Source organism: Centruroides vittatus, unplaced genomic scaffold (assembly GCF_030686945.1).
Source record: "Centruroides vittatus isolate TY-2023 unplaced genomic scaffold, ASM3068694v2 contig_2328, whole genome shotgun sequence".
Taxonomy (NCBI): domain Eukaryota; kingdom Metazoa; phylum Arthropoda; class Arachnida; order Scorpiones; family Buthidae; genus Centruroides; species Centruroides vittatus.
The window spans coordinates 197,909-215,945 of NW_027121458.1; the positions used below are offsets into that span (position 1 = coordinate 197,909).

The 18,037-nt window shown below is 32.9% G+C and overlaps 1 protein-coding gene across 1 annotated transcript in view; it reads left to right on the forward strand.

Annotated features, from left to right (window-relative positions):
* Positions 1-4,982: 4,982 nt before the first annotated feature.
* The window catches only part of LOC136971112 (zinc finger protein 728-like), a 92,215-nt gene continuing 79,160 nt past the window's right edge, over positions 4,983-18,037 (forward strand). The window contains exon 1 of the mRNA XM_067265588.1: positions 4,983-5,001. The gene's annotated coding sequence lies outside the window, so the exon portion shown is untranslated. The remainder of the gene's footprint in view (positions 5,002-18,037) is intronic.

Below are 18,037 nucleotides of genomic sequence, written 5' to 3' on the forward strand. Positions count from 1 at the left end.
CTGGAATCAACACTTTAAATGGGACTCCCTAATTCAAATTTGCCTGGGCCACATGAAGCCATAGCATCACTTAGGGGGATGCAGCTGCACCCTGCATATTACATAAATCCTCCCCAGTAACTTGCTAACAGTTATCGACAAGGTGGTATCTTTTATTTTATTAACGTTTGAAGAAACATTCATGTTTATAGTGAGTGATTATAATTATTGTTAATACTTAGTAAACAATCTATCATCAAAGACTCGTATCAAGAAATATGAAGAGCTAAAAGATGAGGAAAATATCCAAAAATATTTCTCGATAGTCTTCCTGCTAATGCTGCTGAAATAAAATAAATTTAACGTATAATAGTGAAATATCAGATTGTTTTATATATATAATTTATAAAAGATGAAAAACAGTTTATTCAGCTTCATAAAAAAAAAAAACTCTCAGCAAATGTTTCTTCAAATATAAGCCATAGTCTAAAGAAAGGAATTTATTTTTATCCAATAATAAATGTAAATTAAATAAATGTCTGTTATTTCAAGCATTGTTGGCTTAATTTATATAATTTTAACAGTATTTGTGTAATTACAGTTTCTAAATGTCAAAACCTAATATTTGAAAAGCAAATTTGTAAATAAAAAACTTCACAATTTTTTGTAACCTCAAAAATGTAAATGTTTCCATAACGTGATAACAATGTGGCCAAACAATTACTGTGCAGTGGAAAAGTTTTATGTACGACATTGTAGTTTCTCCTATGGCAAATTTATGCGATGAAAGCAAAAGCATATGTGGATACTACCGATTTAAGCCGAGAGGGCTTAACCACCTGGTAGCCACTTGTAGGTATGGGTCTGTGAAGGGTATAGAGTGACCGACAATGACAATCATGGACCAGAGTAATTGTTGATGTCCATTCAGGAATACAACACCAGACTATAAAGGATTAAAATTTTTGATTAATGTTATCTATGGTTCCAAGATGGCGGCTCGTCTGATTTCAGCAAGGAAACAGTGGAGACGCACGTTCTAACCTAACCTATTCTAATAATTTTGTTAGTAATAGTTATGGTAATTTATTAGAATATGTTAGGTTAGATTAGGTTAGAATGTGTGTCCCCACTGTTTCCCTTCTTCTATTTGCTGGAATCAGAGGTGAGCAGCCATCTTGGAACCATAGGTAACATTAACCAAATTATTTTTTTTTTTAAATAATTTTTTTAAAAAATAAATTATATTTTTTTTATCTTAATAAAGCAAATATTAAATTATTTATTTTAGTTAATTAACAGAAACAACAACATTTTCTTGAGAGTATTCACATCCTTCTGTATAGTTCATATAGTTTACTAGATAAACACAAATCTTTGTAAAGAACTTATAAAAAATTTTATATTTTATTTAATATTCTCAGCTGTTTAGTAACATAACATTAATATGTAACAAATTAATGATCTGTTTTTTCCATGTTACACTTGAAAACAGCAATAGTAGTTTAAATATAGAACATAATGCATCGATGCATCTTTACCAGTGTGTGAATTTTAAGTACCACTAATATTTTTGACCAATGAACAGGCATGAATGATTGAAAATGCAGGAAGGAATAAAATAACATTCCACTTTCAAGGCATTTTGCAAAACCTACATGTCTGTACCTGAAGATGGACAATTAACTGGGTCAAAAACATTAAATTTCATTCATGTTAAAGCTGCACCAATTAATTCATCTGAGTTACCGCAGTGACTGGTTCGTCCTTATTAAATGTCGAATATTTTTGATCTCTTTAATCTTGCCCTATTAAATAAATTGAAAACATTTGACATTTAAACTACTTTTGCTGTTTTGGTGAGTCTTTTAATGATTATATATCAATAAAATTAAGACAAATTTATTGATAAAATAAGCAAATTCATCATTAAGAGATACAGTTTTATCAACGAGACAATACACTTATAGCCATCCTTCCATATCTTAGGGACTTGTGTTGGCTGTTTGAAATGAATGATGAAATATAAATGTACAGCCACAACTAAACTTACAGAGTGACAAGCAAATTGGACCACCCTATATATAGTGTTGCAAAAGTGTGCATACAAAATAAGTGAATGACAAAATAGGTACTGTAAATACTTTTATTAAAATTTATTGTAACTATATTACATAAATATGTAAAACATAATATCTAATTGCTTAAAATGTATTAGTAACATTTAGCAACATGTTATTAGATAATAAGTTTAAATTGCATTCAAACTTGTTGCAAAAATCTGCGTACAGCAAAAGGTTTTTTTTTGAAGATATAATTCTCAGGAATCGGAAAGATACAGTAAGAGATCATTTAAAATTAATTGTAGTAAGTACAGTGGACCCCCGATATAATGCACATGTCGGGCGGGAAACGACACTCGCATTATAAGGTGAACCGCATTATACCGAGCGGTGCAGTGTAACACAGTTCACCTCTTTACTTTAGCAATAATGTCAAAGCTTTTCTTTTACTCATCATGCATACAATAATTAAACACTATTAAAAATACATGCAGAAACTCAATACATACACAATTACTCAATATGCAGTAACAATAAAATGCGCTAGTCACTAACACCGCACGGACCTGTATAAACATGTTTGAGCTTATCGTGTCGCGAACATCGCCCGCGCTATAACCGAGTGCGCGGTATAGTGAGCAGCGCTATAACGAAGGTCCACTGTATTGTTACTTTTTATTAGACTACTTAAAATATAATACATTTGATCAAAATTTGGAAAAAAAAAACTTAAATAAGGCAAATGTTGGTGGATAAAAGGAGGGAATTATTCATACAGGAAAGAGAAATAGTTCTCAGTCTACAGAGTGATATATATATATATATATATTCATATGGAAATATAGCATCTTTATTAAAGATTATTATTAAACAATACAAAGTGTTATTAAATGATCATATAATAGAGATTCTATGGATAATATATCAAGAAGTGGTTGGATGCAAAAATTTCAACATACAAATGAAAAGTTTTTCATAAATACAGTGACCAAGGAGCCTGATTTATTTTAAAGTAACTGAAAACACAACTTGAAGAATCATTTGGCTTTGCAGTACATAAATTATAATAAGCAGAACTTTGAATATAGCCCAATATAGAGCATGCATTTGCTGTCAGAAAACTCCTGAATCTATTTAAAAAATAGTCTATATTAAAGTGTAGAAAAACTGAATCTGCCCAGGGATTATTACTTTCGGCAACGTAATGATCCCAAACATTCTGCCTTATATTGTGTATCAATGGATTGCTTATAATGTTCCCGATTCTCCATAATCACCCGACATCAACCCCATAGAACAGACATGGGCAAGTCGGATCTTTTTGAGTTACGTGCGGCTCTTGCCGAAAGTGTTCATTTCTGCTTTTTATTAATATTTTTACAATTTTGTTTCCACAATTTTGTGAAAATATGTAATTATATATATGTAATATTTAGTAATTTATTTCCAAGTTAATGCAATAAATTAAATTAACATTTCAAATCTATTCTTTTTAAACAAGTTCTTGACTCGGATGGGGACACCCTACCCTTCCCTGCCTTACCATACTATCCACCACGACAGTACAGAACTGCGGCTCCCATGCATTTTGCAAAACCTACATTTCGGCTCCCACTGAAATTATGTGTGTAGCAATGATCCTAATTTGCTTGTTAATTTATATACTAATAATGAAATCTTTCCTGTTCCAATCCAGTTTAGAACATTTATATTAATTAAACATTCATAATGATGAACTAGTTACTATGGTTTTTCAGCTGAATTAATCAATGCATCTTTAGCAGTGGATTAGGTTTAAAGAATATTAAGATTTATGATCCAGTCAATGGGCCATATCAGATGTAAATGTAGATGTAGTGCAGTTACACTTTCGACTGTCTGCTTTCGTGGAATGTCTTTTGTTTATTTAGCTGCGTAAGTACTCTTCATGAAAGTAATAAATTTAATGCATAGCACTCTTATATTAAATGGACCAAGCATGGAGTGGCCAAATTATTTATCACCCAAACCAGAGTAATAAAAACTGGATCTAAGAATTGCTAAACAGATTATTTTGTAAAAAATTTATTTATATATTGACGTGTAAATTGATTATATTACATTAGATGAACTATAAAATGGTCGTATTTAAAATTTTATTCTTCTTCTTGAGGGTTAAAATTTACCAATAAATAAATTTAATTTTTTTTTTTTAATTATATGTATGTTGCAGACATAGAAGACATGTTCTAGCGTTCAACGTAGAGGGTATGTATTCTAGATTTTCATGCAACTTGAACATTTAGAAATTGTTAAAGTAATACAATTGGTATTAGACTTGTAAATGTATGTATTTACAAGTTATTTAACTTCTTAATAAGTATAGAAGTAAATATTTTTCTGATTCATATTAATTAGAAGAGCAATTGTAAATCTTTATTTAAAATAAGCAGCACTTATATTTAAATTATTTAATAACCATTCATACACACAATTTTCCAAATAACTATTTAATATTTATTATTAAATTAAAAATCTTATATATTGTAATTATTATGATTGAAGAGAAGGTTATTCAGTTATATTATTTGCATTAAAAATCTCGATTGTAATTATTAATTTGCTGATGATTTTGATTATTAATACACATAAATATCAGTCATTGTTAACCATTTGTAGTCACGTGACATTATAGGCGCCATTTTTAGTCACGTGTCATAACAGGTGCCATTTTGTATCCAAGCTCGCATTGTACGCTTCATTTTCCAATCGTATTCTGCGCAATTGTGGAATTTTTCAGAATTAATTGGAATTAAATATGCCTACGTGCTGCATTTTCGGTTGTCGTCATCGAAGTGATCAAGGTTATAAATTATACAGAATACCAAGCGGGAAGAATGATCAGCATAGAAGAAGACTGTGGTTGAAACAGATAAAAAGGAGAGATATTTTGACAACAACAAAAACTTTCCTGTGCCAGGTAAGTCGATACAATAATATACAATTTAATCATCAGTCAAGTGTGCATACATTTTTCATTGTACTTGGGCTTTCCGATATAAACCGGGGAAAAGCATAATAATTCTGGAAAATAATCAACAATGCTGCTTATCTAGCCACGTGAAAAACATTTATTTTTTCTCAGAACCAAACGAATGAAATTCAAATGATGTACAGTATCCGGTAAAACACTCACCGGTGTCTTCCGCCATCTTGAAAGATCAGCGCGCCACTCGCGCCTGGTTTATTCATCTGTGAGTTTTTCTTTTCTTAACTGAAATTTGGAATATAATTATTCAGTATTAATGTATTTAATAGAAATCCATGCGAACATTTAACAAATTACTTAAATTTGGATTGAAATATTGAGTTTTGTAGCCATTAGGCGATAATTTCACCAATAGCAAACGCAGTGGCGTAACGTAGTGGGGGCGGCAGGGGCGGTTCGCCCCGGGCGGCACTTTTAGGGGACGGCAAAATTTCACAATAATAATAATATCTTGTAAAAATTTTTGTAATAAATGTGATTATTATATTGTAAAACATATATACATGACTTTTTTATTTGTAACCTGTACAATACACAATAATGATGATTGTTCTTTAGAATTACTGTATATTTTAGTCTTTTAAATTGAGATACCTAAATAAGGGGGCGGCGAAAATTTCCTCTGCCCCGGGCGGCTGACACCCACGCTACGCCACTGAGCAAACGTTTCTCATTTAGAATTATTGAAGAAAAATACAAACTTTTACTGTAAATTAAATACTATATAAAAATGATTTGTTAATTAAAAGTATATATATATATATATATATATATATATATATGTGTGTGTGTGTGTGTGGTGTGTGTGTGTGTGTGTGTGTGTGTGTGTGTGTGGTGTGTGTATATATATATATATATCTTGGAATTTTCTTTATTTCGGTGCATAATGTCAATTCCGTTAGAGTAGAATTTCGTAAATTCAGCAACACCCGATAATCCGGCTCTTTCAGGAAAATACATGATGATAATCCTACATTATAGTATTCAGCAAATAGAATATGTTTGAACACTCCGCGAGCGAAAATTCGGTCGAAAGTGGATGCAGCCTTGAATGTTGCTGAATGTCGGGAGGTCGATCAAGAAAAATAATGATCAATGATCGATCAATAACTCGGTGATCGTTACAGCGAAATTTTCGTGTCGGGTTCGACATTCGCTTTCCTGTGCCTAATGTGTGTTTAGTCTACAAATTGCACAGACATCTTTCAAGATCAGATTTGAAAGCGTTGATTGATGTTAACAGGTTTCGCATGAATTCAATCATTCACTAGAGTAGCAGGACTTTTCATTTTAGTAATGAAAAGTCCTGCTACCGAGAATGATATGTATTTTCTCAGCTGTAGCCTGGAAGATTTGTAGATTTGCGTTGCAGTACTTCTTTTGCCATCTAGTATTCTTGATTTGTCTACTTTCGGCTGCTTTAATGGCAGCATCGAGCTTAGAGCTCGATAATTCGGCAGTTCGTTTTGTTTTAATAATCAGGTATATGAAGAAAAACTTCATACTTGCACACTTCTTACTTTTTTGTATCCTTGCCCAATTTGCACAACCTGGCATAATGCAGTTATTGAAGCTACTGGGCCTGGTTAAAAATTAAGACAACATCGGCGCTATTATTCAAGATATTACAGGTTCTGATAAATAAAGAATTTTCAGAGTCCTGCCACAAATAGGCTACAGATTGATTACTGACAATCTGTCAATAAACAATTTGTAGCCTATAACACATGCCATAATAAGCAAAAGTTAAAAAACACTTAATAAATACAAATGCATTCAGACAGTTTATGAGTTAATTATACTTTCTATATGCAAAATTCCCTAACCTCAACACAAAATAAGAAAAAGTGAAGTTTTAAGAAATTTGCTGGATTTTTTGGGTTAAAAAAACAGCCGGGATCCCGTTAGAGAAACCTTAGTCTTCATGATGTCTACACAATAACATGTTGATTAAAGTTTTTTTTTTCAGGTTTTTCAACCAATCAACCGTGTAGTTTACTCATTCTATCCCCAAGCTACTTAGAATGCGCATAAACAAATGGGAAACAAACAATAGCTGCACTGGTATAAAATGTACAGGAATATCTTCAATGTTCGGAGCTCACAAATGATCGAATTTTGCGAAAATACAGAGTTGTCCGGTAATCCGGTACCACTCTGGTTTTCGGAGTTTCCGGATTCGTTCCCGGATCTCCCAGAGCGGAAGGCCTTTTGTGGCAAGACTGAAAATTCTTTATTTGTCAAAACTTGTAATATCTGGAATAATTGTGCTTACGCTGTCTTAATTTTTAACCAAGTTCAGTAGCTTCAATAATTGCGTGACGCCAGGTTGTGCAAATTGGCCAGGGTACAAACGGGTACGAAGTCTTCAAGTATGAAGTTTTTCTTCATAAACCTGATTATTAAAGACAAACGAACTGCCGAATTATTGGGTTATAAGCTTGATGTTTCTATTAAAGCAGCCGAGGCAGACAAATGAAGAATACTAGAGAGCAAAAGAAGTACTACAATCTCGAAAATGAACTAGAAATCTCCCAGGCTACGGGTGAAAAAACACGTAACATTTGTCTTCTCTTAAATGAATTAAAGACGATTCCACCCACATCCATTGAATTGGAAAGGGCATTTTCAGTAGCGGGACTTTTCATTATTAAAATAATAACCAGATTGAGTGACCGGAGTATTGACCATCTTTAGTTTTTAAAATCTTACAAAAATTTACAATAATATTTTGCATTATGTTTTATTTAAAAAACGAAAATTACCTTCTAAGTTAGAAGTTTGAATTGAGTTGAAAATTTAAAGAAAAAATGAACTTAGATCAAAGGCTTTTTTCTTTTCTGTTTTTTGTAAGCAGTTTCCAACAAACTTTAATAATTTTTTTCTATTTGTGAAAATTTCTATGTAATTCAAAGGTAATTTTAATATATATTACACACAGCATTATTATTAATATGATTTTGGAGGTTGCACAACGTATTAAATTACTTTTAAAAAGGAAATATAATTATATTCGATTTCAAGATATTTTTTTATATTTTCAAAGTAATTAATTATATCCCGGGAAACAGTTTCACTTTTTTCCTAAATTCCGGGACAAGCAAAAGACCGGGAAATGAAAAACCCTGATACTAACATTAAAAAAGAAACTAAAAATAATAATAATAATAATTTCTATGCCACAAATACGAAGGATATTTACAAAATGAGGAAATTAGGAGACAAAAATTTGTTACGTTAGTCAATTTTTTCTTAATTCAGATCCTTAGTTGTAAATTTAGAACGTCTGTAAAGCTGTATTACCTTTGAGACTCGACGTATTGTTGTGTAGTTAACTATTATGAAATAGCACTTTATGAAGAGAATAATATGCTGACAATGAATTAATTACGTGATTCACTTAACAAATTTTTTCATTTTGAACACACGGAAAGTAAAATTTTTTGACAATTGTAATGATCTGCTTTAGCAGTTTATAAATTATTATACCCAGAATTTCAAATGTAAGACGTGTCTACAGAATAATCACATTAGTACTAATACACGGGCCGGATCTCCAAGCGGTCAAAGTGGCAGCCTACCGCCCTGGGGATCCAGGATCGAATCCGGACGGGCTGAAAAATCCCCAGGAATATTTTTGGGGGGGGTGATCCGTCCGGATATGTCGGGCTCCGTTCTTCATCACCCGGCCGTCCCATTGTGGGCCTGGCCGAACACATAATAGGCTTGCTAAAAGAGGCTCTCTTAGAGCCACAGGGTGGAGTTTAAGAAAAGTACTGATACACATTACAGTAATAAGCAGTGATCAAGTATAGATTAAATATATCTTCCACAACCTTTAGATTAACGGTACAAAACGAATATAGTCACTGAACTAACGTTTTCGATCTTCTCACATTCTTTAGTCGTTTGCAAAAATGGAATGTCAAGAATATAGAATGTTTCTGAATACAAAAATTAATTTTCTCCGGTATGTAGTAACGATCAAAGATTTTGAAATAATTTACTAGACAGAAGTCTTTCATAATAATGATGTGGTCTCTCTTTCAAGGAATAATATATAACTACCAATGCGGATGCTCATCACAAATATAGCGCCACGAATAAGATATGATGTTACGTTACTATCTTTGAAATTAATACAATTTGGTTGCTTTGTAAATCTCAAGGGTTTCCAAGGCCCTGGTGTGGTCCGTTTTGAATGATTTTTTTATGAGACTGGTGTTATTCAAGTCGGCTCTTACATTGGAGTCCGTGGCATACGTTGACAGGGCGGTGGTGTGTCTTTTTTTTGTCAATGTCATATTTATGTTCAGCAATCCTTTTTATGAACAGACCTTTTGGTGGATCCAATGTAGACAAGATCTCTTTGGAACCTGTGATCCCTTATTAAGATACTGTACACTCCTGGTGCTCTTAAATGATCCGATGTGTCTTTCGCGTTTCTCAGAAGCGAGTAAATAGTTTGCGTTCTCGAGTAAGCCAATTTGGTGCCCTTTTTTAGTGCTTATTTAGAACGTTAACAAATCGGTCATTCACACACAATTCTAAATTGGAGGGCACGGTCAAAGAACTTAGACACATAGAGGACATTGCCGCATATCAAAAGAAACCTAATGCATGGTTTAGCTCGTAACTTCCATAATATAAACGCAGGACTTCACACTTCCACGGAACAGGGGGGGTCCAATTTGAGTCCCCACCAGAACCCAAATAAGAAACACACAGTTATACAATACAACAAAAACCTGCATTCCCTATACAAGGAAATAGCACTAAAAAAGGGCACAAAATCGGCTTACTCGAGAACGCAAACTATTTACTCGCTTCTGAGAAACGCGAAAGACACATTGGATCATTTAAGAGCACCAGGAGTGTACAGTATCTTAATAAGGGATCACAGGTTCCAAAGAGATCTTGTCTACATTGGATCCACCAAAAGGTCTGTTCATAAAAAGGAGTTGCTGAACATAAATATGACATTGACAAAAAGACACACTACCGCCCTGTCAACGTACGCCACGGACCCCAATGTAAGAGCCGACTTCTCATAAAAAAATTGAAAATTGATCAAGTGTAGTTTTGCATTTCCTGTACTTTTCTCATTTTGATTTGTTGCTTGTCAGCTTACCATTAAAGTAATAATGCTGTTAATATGCAATTAAAAGTTTAATTATATAAATTTGAATATAATTACGTCTATTTATTTTGTGGTGAATATTTCCACAGCTTTGATCCATCCTCAAAGTATCAAAAATTTTTTGCTGCTTTGTCATTTAAATTGGCAAAAGCTGCATTTGTGTTTCATACTTTGCATTTAATTTGTAAAGAATTTTCATTCAGAAATTATCAAGTTTATGCTTTTTAAATTAATATTTTTGTAATTAAAATAGTTCTAGGAATAATAATATTAATTGTAAGAATATGAGAAATTTAACGACTTAACTGGAGTAGTAGTTAAATTTTTTGCATATTTAATTTTGAGTAATTGCAAATACTTGTATATATTCTTTTTATAGAAAGTAGATAAAGATATATAATAAAATATAATTATATCAAAATGGATTGGATTGATGGAATAAGGGAAAGTAACAGTTGTATTACCTTCCAAGAAGGGGTGCCTCTCAGGAGGGCTTTTCTATGAAAAACTGGTCCTTGTTTAGGTGTTGGGAACGTGAAGAAAACGTGAAAAACTGTCATGGCCAGCCTCTTGGTCAGGGGAAAACTTGCAACCAACTATCGGGTTCAATAGCTTTATGTTGTAAAAAATGTTGTTCTGAATCTGGATTTCTCCGATCTTATCACTGTTCTCTGGATCTCTTACATTTTCTAATTATTAATGGTTTTTTTTTTTTTAATACAGTTTGTGGATTGTTTTGGAATAGGAATTTCTGCAGTCATCAAAAATTTATGTAAGATATTTCTGAACAGTGTTACAATTACTGAAGACGATCAGGGTATCTTATCAAGTATAAATCTTAATAAAATTCACTCATGAAATTCGAGATATCGCCAGGAATTTTCCACGTATCGGTAAATCTGTACAATTCGCCAGCTTAACTTGGTAATCTCATCGAGTTAATAAATGATCTGACTATCTTTGCTTTAGATATACAATTAAATGAAATAGGTATAGTCAGAAATTTTTTAGAGTTCAGAGATGTTTTATATTTAATTAAGGTGAATTTCCTTACTATAATTTTGAATTCGTGATGATGTATAGTGCCTCACTACCGAGTCTATATGTATTATAAATTATATAGAGTGATATTTGATACGGATAAGTAAAGCAATTACTCATTATTTATTTAATGTTATTAAGGATAAAAAAAAAGATTCAGGTTGTATGAGGTGTCAACTGATTGTCATGGGAATTCAAATTCGAATCGCACCCGAGTCATATTTTATTGTAGATGATAGAGATTGAGAGCGTCATTCCCATCTCTTACCCGCTGGCTAGCCGTATTGTGGGCCAGATCCTTCTGTAATAGAAATGTGTTGTCAATAGGCTCAAATGTACGGGTATTTTCGCGTTGACAATCAATCAATCGCTGCAAACCATTAGGAAAAATCATTAGGAGGTTTCGTGGTTTTTTACTTCTGCTGTAGTGTCAGCTCGGTGGTAAATTGCACTTAAAGCTGATGTAATTTTTTCCGTCCTTGCTTCCAAGACGATTACCAGTAAAGAGCACTTATAATGTTGGCACAAAATAAATATAAATTTACTTATTACACAATTTTTAGTTTTATTTTTACATATTTATATAAAAGCTTATATTGTGGTTTCATTATATTTTACGTGACGCTTTCTCTTATGAATGTTTGAACGCTCTTGAACTTAAAGTATAGAACATTTTCAGCTATTGATGCGCCTTTCGTGAATTATGGAGGAACTTTTATAAGGCTATGTTTGTGTTGTTTATATACATAACACTTGTGTATTAGTTATTATTTATTTACACTTAATTCACGGTAAAATGTAAATTTGTCATGAATTATAAAATTTGACTGAATTGAAAGGACAGAGAACATAAGTGGAAGTGCTACTAAATAGTTGGATTTGACCGGATGGCCAAGCAGCTAAGGTGGCATCCTACCGCTTTGAAGGACCCGGGATAGATCCGCACCGGTCTAAAATACTCGGGAATGTTTCGGGTTGGTCCGTCTCTCATCACCGGCCGCTTTATTGTGGGCTTAGCCAATCCCATAAACCCATAATGGGCTTCCTAAAAGAGCGGAAAAGGTTAAAATCTGCATGCACTCGTCCAGTTCCAAAGAAAAGCAGTCATTTTGGTTGCCAGATAATTTTTTCCGGGAGTTAAAACTGTAGCCAGAAAAAATATAAATAGTAGATATATTATTATTCACACACCTTATGCCTCTGAGTAATAATATTTAAAACTCTGAGCATTTATTCAAAAATAGTAGATATATTCAAAATGTTCGTGTTACAATGTTTTCAATCTATTGGTTTTTTAAGCAGTATTATTGCCTTATGAAATAAAGACATGATTATAAGAACTCGAGTGTAGAAGCTAAACGTGAAGAACGGATGTCAGTTTGAACTTAGTGCATTAAAGATAGTTCATTTAAAGATGAATATAATGAAGAGAAAGTTGTATAAACACAGAGATAGATGCAAAAAATTATTATTCAATACTAATGAACGAAGGTGATGGTATAAATTTACAAGAATCGTGGAAATGGTTTTTGGTGTTCGGCTGTTTTTTTTTTTTTTTTTTTTTTTAACTCTTTCCGCCCTGTGGGCACTAAGAGGGCCTCTTTTAGTAGGCCCATTATGGGTTCGGCCAGGCCCACAATGGGGCGACCGGGTGGTGAGGGACGGGGCCCGACATATCCGAACGGACCACCCCCCGAAAAATTCCTGGGGATTATTCGACCCGTTCGGATTCGATCCCGGGTCCCCCAGAGCGGTAGGCTGCCACCTTTACCGCTCGGCCATCCGGCCGTCGGTGTTCGGCTGTTGGAGTGTTGGTGAATGATATGATGGAGAACGTATTAAAGTAATAGTAATGAAGACTATGTATAACAAAATATCTTTTGCAAAGGAATACAGATAGTACAGTACAGTGCTGGCCAAATCATTGTAACATCATGAAATATTAGCTAATGCCCACAAAAAGTGGAAGAAGACTATCTTTTTCGATGTGTCGATCTTCTGCATTACTAATGAGTATTCGCAGTATGTGAGGAGAGTTGGAGAGAAGTTTCAAGAGAACTGTGGTACAAAACGTTAACATAATAGCGAGGTTGGGGCCGAAGTTTTAAATGCGAAAACGTGTACGTCGGACGTTCAGCGCCTCTTTCCTGTAAGCCTAGTAGTTTGACAACGGCCTTTGGAATGTCGAGCATGATTCCACTGACTTTCCAAACACCATTGTCAAACTTCTAGGCTTACAGGAAAGCGGCGCTGAACGTCCGACGTACACGTTTTCGCGTTTAAAACTTCGGTCTCAATCTCGCTCATGTTTTTTAAAAATAAATGAAAATGGTTTGAGTATGTAAGTAGTTAAACCACTGTTTCCCAAAGTGGGTGCTAATCTCCTTGACGGCGGTAAAAGACTCAGTGGCTCTGGAAGGCATTGGGTGATATGAGTGTTGAAGTAAAGTGGAGAAATTCATTTTGAAACAATCAACAAAAATATAAGAAATGTATGCGCTGAAAGGGGACGTAGTACGAAAACTTTGAGAAACACTGAGTTAAACGGTTGGAACATTGAAATTAGAAGGTAAAATGTTTAATGGCTTTTAGTAGATATCATTGTATATTGTTGTGTTTGTGTATTTACTAGTGTATCGGAAAGTTGTGCACGCCTTGTTTAGCTTGTATGGAAGAAAACTCACCGAGGAGAGAAATATTGTAATTTCCGAAATGCATATGGGTAAAATAAAGTTGTTTATTGGTTAGTGATTACGGCGTTAGTGGATGTGATAATTCATAGAATATTAAGGTATTTCGATCCTTTATATATTGATGCCGAAGATCCGGAATAGAAACACAGTAAAGATTACAGATCATACTGTAGTATTTTCGTCTGTTCGTTGTAATAATTTAATAATGCCTAGTGATAGTTAAGTTACGGCAACTCAACACTTGGGCGATCTGCCTAGGGAGGATGCCTTCCAGGAGGTGTTTTAAGAGTAATTGGCCCATATTCAGGCGTTACAGATAGCGAATTTATTCGTTTTAATATAGGATTTTTCAATTGTGTAAGACATTGTTATTTTCAAAAGAGCGCCTCGTGGCGTCAAAATTGTAAACTACAGTGCAAAACAAACCGCCATTTTTGGTCGAACTGTGTTGGGTTTTAATGTCATATTTCAATAAGATGGCAGGTTGCAGTGCGATAAATTGTTCGAATTCTTCAAAGAAAGGTTTTAAACTACATAAATTTCCTAGAAATAAAGAACGGTGCCGAATATGGCTTCAGAATTGTCGCAGAGAGAGATGGCTTCCGACTATGAATGCCAAACTTTGCAATGTAAGTTTAAGATCATTATAATTTTATTGTGTAGAAACACATTAAAGAACTATAAAACCTCACAATCAAATTTTAGATGGGTTTTAGTTATAACGCAAAATCTGATACGAACATGTTCTGTAGACACCAACAAATGAATCAATATACGAGTTTCAGTGGTTTGTGGTGCCATCTGTCCGCGAACACTCGAAGCACATAATAAAGGTATGATGATGGCTGCCACCACAGAAAATACAAGAGTAATTGCTAAGAAAAGGACTTTAAAAGTTACCTGCTGTGTGCCAAGATGCACCAATTCACTATGTAACAAAGATGTAACATTTCATTGTTTTCCTGAAAGTACAGAGCTAAAAGCAATTCGGCTAAATAAAATAATGAGAGCAAACTTTAGCCATGCTCAAAGCATTTTTGGTCCTTTGATTTCCACCAGTTGCTTCATCCAAAAAGAAAATATTTGAAGGTTCTGCTTTTCCTTCTCGATTTCTGTCGGCATTTAAAAAAAACTCACCTTGGTATCAAATACCAAGGTGAGTTTTTTTTTAAAGTTTTTTTCTCATATATATTACTGGTAAATAATAGTAATTTACCATGAAATATGTAAATTATGGAATTACCTTTTGTTCTAATTAAAGACATACCGTATTTTACGGACTATAAGACGCACCTTAATTTTTAAGTAATTTTTTAAAAAAGATACCTATAAGATGCTACGGACTATAAGATGCACCTGAATTTTGGAGGCAATTTTTCAAAGAAAAAAGTGCGTCTTATAGTCCGTAAAATACGATAATTTTTTTCCAGGATGTTTGTATATTGCTTTTAATTGCCCATTTCTTATTGAAAAAATTAAATTAGCTGATCTTAAGCATGAAATATGATCATTTAAAAGATATACTTTTTTAATGACTTCATATTTATGTATGCTTGATAACAGTAACTTAAGAAATGATAAGACATTTTTAGTCCATATACCATATTTTACAGACTATAAGATGCACTTTTTTCTTCAAAAAATTGCCTCCAAAATTCAGGTGTCTTATAGTCCGTAGCCTCTTATAGGTATTTTTTTTTTTAATTGCTTAAAAATTCAGGTGCATCTTATAGTCTGTAGCGTCTTATACCGTATTTTACGGACTATAAGATGCTACGGACTATAAGACGCACCTGAATTTTGGAAGCAATTTTTCGAAGAAAAAAGTGTGTCTTATAGTCCGTAAAATACGGTAAAGTATTCGTTTTTATAAATAGCACAGGCAGCTGTGCAATTGCTGTACTTTAAACCCTTAAGATGGGCTTATAACGTTCTAAGGCTTATCCAACTCTCAATTATCTGGCATTGTCACTAGTGTGATTGCCTGTATCCACAAAAATGTTAGTCGTGTTACACATCCTATTGTTTACTAAGGTTTTATTTCTGTGTATCGTCAGCACCCACCTATCTCCAAAATAAATCTGTACCACAAGCCTCAGTAATCTGGCACCCCTCTGTGCAAGGAATGGCTGGATTAGCAAGTCTACTGATGATAAACTGAAAAATAATACCAGTTAGAGCCATTTGTATATCTAGATCAAACCTGATCGACCTTCACATTCAAAATGAAATTATATGAAATTACTTTATTATTTTGTTTTAGAAGAACAGAAATTATAAAATACTTCTAATTTAATTTTTTACTGACAAATTTTATTAAAATATAATTCTTTAGATCATTTTAAATTCCTAATACTGCATATGTCATGACTATGCCTATATATAAATACTGATGAATAAAGTTTTTTTAATTTTAAAACTATTTTGTTTTTATAAATAAAACAATGTAAATTGTTCATTTGTGTGTATTGTTCTCCTTATTTGTCTGTGTTGCAATGCTGTAAAATTATTAAAGAAAATTGATTGCAAGTATCAAAGAGTCAGTTTAATCATTATTTAATTAGATTTTATACTCTAATATTTATATTATAAAACATGATTAAGATACTACTACATGTGGAAATTTATTTGTAATAGTAGTAATGTGTATTTTATTTGAAAATAATGTTATTAGTTGAAACAATCAATTGAATTTCTCACAAATATTCTTAATGAATATATATATATTTGATTTTACATACTTGCCAGTTTTTAGAATGGGGAATAGCTAGGACTATTGGTAGAAAAACACTGATTTTTGAATAAAAATACTGACAGCATAAAAAGCGAAGAAATTCATTATTAACATTGATATAGCACAATGCTTATATTAAATACCTTTAATAAACAAAATTTAATGTTATCTCTGCATATGATATAAAGCTATTGCAATAAACACTGTAAAGATTATGGCAATAGCTTTACACTCTTTAACATCACAATTTAAAAAAGATCAAATATTTTATGGGACATATAAATCTACACCTAGATCTATGATGTGTTCCATCTTGATATGTCAGGAATCTTGATCTTACACGATGAGTGCCTCTTGTTATATGCCTTTGTGTGGTGTTTTGCTCTGTTAATAATTTCTTTTGTTACAGTACAATGTACTCATGACAGTTGCTATCAGTCAGTTTATTGACTTTCACTGCAATTATTATGGACAATAATTTTACTGGTTATTTATTTCCTATCTCTGTATTTTTCTTACCACAATGAATATCTTTTCCTTTTGCCACATAGCAATGCAGAGGAGGCCTGCAATGCTGTGCGCTAAAACCATAATCAGTTTTACTATTTTACAAAGATTACAAATCTATGTAAAATAGTAAAACTGATGATGGTTCTTCTTCTCTTGAGAAAGTTCATACCCATCAGTGGCATGCAGTAACATTTGATGATAAGGAAGCTGTGCTGGCCCTAGATAGAATCATTGGAATCATTATACTATATTTTGGTGTGTAGCATCCATGAGCTCAACCATGTAAGGTTGGTGTTCTGTAAAGTGCATGCGCAAATGCTTATAATCTGGCTGCTTTACACCATTCAAATATTTTGGCCATGGAAGCTATCCTGTATTTGACAATACAGTGCTTCCATTGTGAATATGCATACACGAATTTATATTTGAATCTTATCATTGTTTTTCATATGTATATAAATTTGTAATAAAATAAATAGATAAATAAATAAAATATTAATTTTAAGTAGTTCAAAGAACATTAAAATATGAAAATAATTGTACAATATGTATTTACATTTTAGAAAATACAAGGGAAGTGGTGCTTCCACAACTTCCATGGACAGCATGCCACTGCAGCCTGTATATTTTTAAGTGATGAATCAGATGTTTCTTCTTTTTGGGTGGAGAAACTGTAGCACTGCTCAATAATTTGGTCTATCTATAAAAGTAACTTGTTTCCTTCTGAGGATTTGTTCGTAATTGATTTAACCGACAACATAAGGGCACTAACGTTGTTAGACTTGAAGATGCAAATTATCATATCTGCCATTTAAAATTATCATACCTATATCAACATACATGTGAAAA